Source organism: Myotis davidii, unplaced genomic scaffold (assembly GCF_000327345.1).
Source record: "Myotis davidii unplaced genomic scaffold, ASM32734v1 scaffold363, whole genome shotgun sequence".
Lineage (NCBI taxonomy): Eukaryota > Metazoa > Chordata > Mammalia > Chiroptera > Vespertilionidae > Myotis > Myotis davidii.
In genome coordinates, this window is record NW_006294069.1 from 1,861,743 (window position 1) to 1,869,420 (window position 7,678).

Genomic DNA, 7,678 nt, shown 5'->3' on the forward strand with positions numbered 1-7,678 from the left:
AGAATAGCACCTGGGTGGCAGCATGCAGCTATGGGGTGTTCATGGCACAAGGGTGTCAGGCTGAGTTGGGTGAAGGGGGCCTGAAGTCCGGTTCAAGCTCTTCCTGCCAAGCTATGGCCCCTGGCCCCGGATATGGTGTGCCTTTTACTACTTCTTACAAACATTCCATCTGGGAGTAGTAACATTCGTTCTGGAAACAGCAGCATTTTTTTAAAATGTTTTTACTGATTTCAGGGAGAGGGTGATAGAAACATCCATGAGAAACATCCTCCTGCATGCCCCCCATTGGGTGTCGAGACAGCAACCTGGGCATGTGCCCTGACTAGAAAGCCAACCGGTGACCTCCTGGTGTATGGGATGATGGTCAACCACTGAGCAACACTGGCCAGACTGGAAACAGTAACGTTTGTTTAAAGACTGGGCCCAGCCGGTGTGGAGAATTGTGTCCTGGAATCTCAGGAAGGCAAGGAGGGGATGGTGAACGGGTCTGAAAAGTGAGACTGAGGTTGGCAAACTGGGCGAGCGGTGACTTTAGAGGGGGTAGCGTCAGTGGAAGGGCAGGGTGGGCAGAAGTCACACCACAGTAAGTTGAGAGGGAAGGAATGTCAGGAAAACTCTTTGGGGAGAAGAGGAAAACTTGTGTCTACCTAGAGCAGTGGTCGGCAAACTGTGGCTCACGAGCCACCTGCTGCGCTTTGGCCCCTTGAGTGTGGCCACTAAGTTTCAGTCGCACTGTACGTGCGCGCCCGCACGTGGTATTTTGTGGGAGAGCCACACTCAAGGGGCCTAGAGGATGAAAAGCAGAAACCAGGACAAGTGAGAGGGATGGGATCACTGGGGAAGGTGGAGGAGACCAGTTTTACAGCTACTGCTGCCCTTTGCATAACAATGATTCCATTTCCTCACCCCATTACCAGAGATGCCTGTCATCATCATCACCTTGCCAGTTCTCCTGCTCTGCCCTCATTGTGAGGGTGGTACCCTTCGTACCAGCTTTCCACCCAGCAACTCACACCCATGCGCTCAACCCCAGGTCTGCACGGAGAAGAGGTGCAGAAAAAACAACAAACCCAAACTGGTTTCTAGTAGATCCACCCCAAATGACCCACCCAGAAAGACATTTTTCCAAAAATAGAATTCTTAGGGTCTATCCCTCTAGCTCAGCGATTTTCAACCCGTGTGCCGCAAGACTTAAAACATGCAATACCTGACCATGTAGTCAGGGGCACTGACCTCTTTTCCCTTCCATTGTCAAACTGAAAAATGACAGCAGCCAATACAATAGTCATTCGGTGTGAATGAATGAAAATTGTATTTATTTTTGGTCAGATCGGCAAAAATATATATATATATTGGTGTGCTGCAGACTTTTAGTAATTCTTTTATGTGTGCAATAGGTGAAAAAGGTTGAAAATTGTTGCTCCAGCTCTATTCAGGAAAGATATTGTTGGGCCCCGTGACACCTCATGAAACAAAGCAACCGGAAACAGAATTCTAGTATGAAATCCACTATAATAAAAAAATAAAATCTTGGCCCTGGCCAGGTAGCTCAGTTGGTTAGAGCAGTGGTCGGCAAACTGCAACTCGCAAGCCACATGCGGCTCTTTGGCCCCGTGAATGTGGTTCTTCCACAAAATACAGACTTCTGCACATGGGCCACGAAGTTTCAATTGCACTATACATGCACGCCCGCACGTGGTATTTTGTGGAAAAGCCACACTCAAAGGGCCAAAGAGCCGCATGTGGCTCGCGAGCCGCAGTTTGCCGACCACTGGAGAGCATCATCCTGATATGCCAAGGTTGTGGGTTTGGTCCTGGGTCAGGAAACATACAAGAAGCAACCAATGAATGCATAAACACGTGGAACAACAAATCAATATTTGGTTTTGTTTTCTCTCTCTCCCCTCCTCTCTTTCTCTCTAAAATCAACAAATAAAAAAAATTTGAAAGGAAAAAAAAAGAAAAGGAAATATTCATCAATCCTATGAAGTGGCATCACCTGCGGTTTCAGATGTGCCCTCTGCCTACTGCTTCCACGGGGCTGCCTCCCGTTAAAGCAAACAGGGCCGGTCTCAAGGCAAATTCTTCATCCTGTGACCTCCCTCCTTCGCTCTCCGCCAGTCTTTGACATGTGTTGGCCAACTGCTTCCACTTTAATGGAAAAGACCAGATTTTTCCGTTGGGTGGAAGTCTGGACTAGACTCTAGCACAAATATCCTGTAATTCTATGAAACTTATTCATAGTTAAGTGTTGCCCCCAATCAACTCTGAGCTTTGCTTTGGTCAGAAAGCCGCCTGATATGTCCCCAGACCTGATAGTACATTTCAGGTCCCATGCTGGTGTCCGGCTGAGCCAAATTCAGCACCTAAATGTATGATTTGGCCTGCGAGGTGTTTTAAAATTTTTGAGCCAATATTTAGAATGAGGAAGTTTTGTATACCAATCTGGGTTGCTGACGTCTCTTGAAAATATTTTTGTTTCTTCGTGATAGTCATTTCTCCATCAAAAGTGAAAAAAAAAACCTAACAACATAACACAGGTTAGGATCCCCTCAGAATATCAGGTTGGCCTCAGCCTGGCCACTCGTTCCTTGAGAGGCCACAACAGGCCTGGGGTTTTGGAAAAAAACAGGTCACCAGGGCCCACATAATTGTCTTTATGTCTGGCTTGCTAAACTCATTTACATTTATTGTCTGTGGTTACTTGACTTTCTCGAAACCCTGATAGAGGGAGACTTAGGTGGAGTTGGGGAGGACTACTTCTCTGCTTTCACCCCCACTCCTACGCTTAACCCTGTCATTCCTGTCTCCCTGGGATGAGCAAAGCCAGCAGGGGCTGACTCAGGTCATGCTTTCAGAGACTGAATCCTGGGACTTGCTGGGCCCAAAGAAGCTTGTATCCCTTCGCTATAATTTTCCTCTAGAATGTGGCACACAGCCACCTGAGTACTGGTCACTGGCAGCTTCGGGACTTCTCCTACCTTCCCTGCCATTCCTACAATCCATGTGGGTTTAACCCAGTCCTTGTCTCCCTCCGCTCACAGAACTTCAGATCTAGATTGTAAGAGCGTCAGCGTCTTTGACATTCATTGTCAATTGTGTCTGGGTTTTAAAAATATTTCTCTCAATGTTCTAGAATGACATTGCTATACCAGCAATGATTATTCCTATCTTGAGATATGACATTAAAAGCCTCCTGATATTTCACCACTCACTGTTGCCATTCACTATTGTAGGTGCTAGCAATTCACAGAGCATGCCAGACAGAGGACACGGGACATGCAGTCAAAGAGCCATGAATGGGCTTGAGTATGACTCAGGAACAATGAGAAAGTCTAGTCAACTTTTGGAGTATTTATTTGAATTATGCAAATTTGAAATCATTACAAACTATTAATAACACTTTACCAGAGGCATAAAATTGGAAGCAATAAAAATCCAAGCCTTCACAGTGTTTAGCATTTGCAGGAACTGCCTACTTTCAAAGCTGCTGGTAGCTCAGTGAATTAGAAGCTGTTTATGCTGTTGCCACATGGCGGAGCCATTTTAGCTGGTAAAATAATATCTTCCCTTCAATAAATTTACATTTATCACTAAGTATTCTTTCTAAATACTTTGGCTAAGTAGTCTTGAATTATGGATGTTTTTAATTTTGTGTGAAGGTTTCAGGAATGTATACCTTGCACAAAATTAAACTGCACTAGAATTTGGTGTGGTGCTATAGCTGGTTTGGCTCAGTGGATAGAACGTTGGCCTGTGGACTGAAGGGTCTCAGGTTCGATTCTAGTCAAGGGCACATACCTGGGTTGCAGGCTCAATTCCCAGTAGGGAGCATGCAGGAGGCAGCCAATGAATGATTCTTTCTCATCATCCATGTTTCTATCTCTCTCCCTCTCCCTTCCTCTCTGAAATCAATAAAAATATATTTTTTAAAAAAGAATTTGGTATGGCAAGAGTGTAGAGTAAATGGTAGGGAGAAGAGAACATATAGGAAGTGAGAAACCAGTTTGAAAAGGTTTATAGACAGATTATGAAGCTCTTTGAAGGGTATGCATTCTTGATTCATGAGGATATTACTATTTCCACAAAATCCTACCATCGGCAGTGAGAAGAATGGGAGAGAATCTTCTTCAAGTGATATTGCTCATAAAGGCAATAGGTTGGCACTATATTTTTCCCCCCAAATATTTTATTTATCTTTTGCTCTCTCATTCATTTATTCAACTGCTTATTGAACATCTACTATTTGGCAGCAACTATACTAGGCATTTGAAATACAAAAATGAATAACACATTGGTCCCTGACCTTAAAAAATAAAATTAGCCCAGCCGGAGTGGCTCAGTGGTTGAGCGTCAACCTATGGACCAGGAGGTCACTGTTGGATTCCTGGTCTGGGCACATGCCGGGGTTGCAGGCTTGATCCCCAGTCGGGGGCATGCAAGATGCAGCCGAACAATGATTCTCTCTCATCATTGTTGTTTCTATCTCTCTCTTCCTCTCTGAAGTCAATAAAAATATATTTTAAAAATAAATAAGTGAACAAATAAATAAATAAAATGAATTAATCACCATTTTTGATTAGTGCAATAAGTATTCAGTAAGCACTTATCATGTGTGAGGTACTGTATTAGCTATAGAAATACACGGGAAAGCCAGGCAAGGTTCCTGCCCTCCTGGTGCTTACATGCTAGTGGGGACAGATCACAAACCAACAAATGCAAATAAATTGAATAGTGGTATAAAGAAAGTAAAACAGCATAATGTATTAGTGACTGGCCAGGGGTAGCGGTGGTATGAGAAGCTCCTCTGAGGAAGTGACCTTTCGGGCTGAGCCTGTATGGTCGTAAAGAGCAGGCCACGTGAGGATCTGTGGGATAAGGTTGCAAGAGGAGAGGGAAGCAAGTACAGGGGCCTCAGGATGGGAGCAAGCCCTGCCCTAGAGCAACTTCTGTAGACGTGCAGTCAGAGTGGAGTCAAGACTGTTTACTTTAGCATTGTTGGTGATTGCACACAACCTTGAAAAAGATCCAATAGTTTACCAACCAGGATTTGCATGAATTGTGACATATTCATATAATGGAGTGGTACACAGAGGTGGAAATCAACATGGATGAAACTCAGAAACATAATGTTGAGAGCAAAAAGCAAATGGCATGCAGTCATTTTTTCAAAGTTTGAAAACAAGGAAAATTAAATAATGTATATATGTGTATATATATATATTTGGCGAAAGAAATTTAAAAAAACAAGCATATTAAACATCATAGTCAAGATAGTGGTTGTCTTTGGGAAAGAGACACAGTCAGCTGCTAAGATATTGGCAATATTCTATTTCTTTTTTTTAAAAAAAATATATTTTATTGATTTTTCACAGAGAGAAAGGGAGAGAGATAGAGAGTTAGAAACAACGATGAGAGAGAAACATCGATCAGCTGCCTCCTGCACACCTCCCACTGGGGATGTGCCCGCAACCCAGGTACATGCCCTTGGCCGGAATCGAACTTGGGACCTTTCAGTCCGCAAGCCAACGCTCTACCCACTGAGCCAAACCAGTTTCGGCGGCAATATTCTATTTCTTAAGCAATGATGGTTATGTGGGCATTTATTTTATTCGTTATACCTAATTTATACATTATCTATTTCTTAATACATGAAATACTTTTTCTTAAATAGATCACTCTGGCTGCAGTGCAAATGATGAGCTGAAGAGAGACAAGAATATAAGCAAGAGACGTGTTAGGAGACTATAATGTATCCAGGCAAAAGGCGATTGTGATCTGGACCAAGAAGGCAGCAGTGGAGTTGAAAAGAAGTGGACGAATATGGATGGCATCTATTTTGGAGGTGAATCACCCTAACCCTAACCATTAGGCTCTGGTAGAGGTTTGCACGGTGTGCGGTGGAGCATGGAAGAGGAATAGCTGAGTCAGACGGGAGCTTTAGGGGAAACTTCTTGGAAGAGGTGACAGATCATCTGAGTTTGGGACAACTGGGACTTTGTTAGGTGATAGTAACTGAGGAAAGGTAGTCTAGTTGGAGGTACTGGCTTATGCAAAGGTCCTAAAGCAGCAAGTCTCTATTTGGGAACTAAAGAGTGCAGGTGAGGGCAGGGGCCGAACATCGAAAGCTAGCTGTGCCCACTGAGAGGTTCAGATCTTATTCTGAAACGTGCAGGGAAACTGCCTCCATTTTTCTTTCCAGGAAGAAAGGAAGGTCCCTGTGAACGACAAAATAAGGCCCGGGTAGAATGCTGTGAGAATCTAGCCACAAGGAGGTCCTGGTTGGACTACTCTGAAATGCTGCTCTTCGCACCTATCATCACCAAAACCTAAATTTTGTAGAATTAGGGATATATTGAAATAAAGGTAAAAGGAAAAGAAGGCCAAATGGAAGAGAAAAAGATAGAGATGAAAAGGAGGAATTTGACCTTTGAGAAAATAATAATTAAATACCACTGGAGACCATAAGCCGTAGTTTCCTTTTAGGAATGCTTAGACTGGCTTTGCTTAAAGCTGCAAAGAACAAACCCATAGCTTTTTAAAATGCTTTGTGTTTAAAAAATGAACTATGATCTTTAGTATCTGAGGCAAATATTTAAATATAATAATTACTAGGTGCATGGATTCGTGCACCAGTAGGATCCCTCAGCCTGGCCTGTGCCCTCTCACCGTCCATGACCTCTCAGGGGATGTTGGAGCGCTGGTTTTGGTCCGATCCCCGCAGGCCAGGCCGAGGGACCCCACTGGTGCACGAATCTGTGCACCGGGCCTCTAGTATGCATATAAGGTCTTTGGTTGATCTCTTCCTGCCCTCCCCCTCCTCTCTTCCCTCTGAGATTCATCAGTCTGTTCCATGTTTCAATGCCTGTGCATTGAGCATCTGCCCCCTGGTGGTCAGTGCATGTCATAGCTACCAGCCGACAGTCAGATGGTCAGAAGGTCACTTAGGCTTTTATATATATAGATGGCATTCTTGTCCTCTTTTCAGATACTTTTCTTGAGAAGTATAAAAATCTCAGAAATAAAGTTAACATGCAGGAGTTGGTGACTCAAATCCACCTTTTCCAATGTATACCCTTTGTTATATTTTCTTATCAGATTTCCAGTTTTGCTTTCAACTTTTTTCCCCTTGTTTTTCTTCCTTGTTCTGAGAAGAATGATTCATCAAATAGAAGTGAAACCAAATCCATTTTCCCTGGCTGGTGTGGCTCAGTTGGTTGGAGCTTTGTCCCTTACATGGAAAGGTCGTGGGTTCAATTCCTGGTCAGGGCACATACCTAGGCTGCAGATTCCATCCCTGGTTGGGGCACATATGGGAGGAGGCTCTCATATTGATGTGGGATTTTTTTTCCTCTCTCTTTCTCTCTTTAAAAAAAATCAATAAGCATATCCTTAGGTGAAGATTAAAAACAAAAACACTACACATATTCACAGAGTAAATGAAAAAAAAAAAAGATAGCATGCATCTCACCATGAAAATAGATGAAAACAATGGTCTCTCTTTTTACGACTTGGCGGGGAAGGGGAGCAGATTTTGTTCCTTAAAAGCCTCCAACTAGAAAACCTGATTTCTTATATTAAATAAGAAAGGCAGCATGCAGTTAAGAAAAGAGGCCAAGGTTTGAAGGCCATTAGACCTGGTTTTAAGTCTAACTTAATTTAATACCTAATTTACACA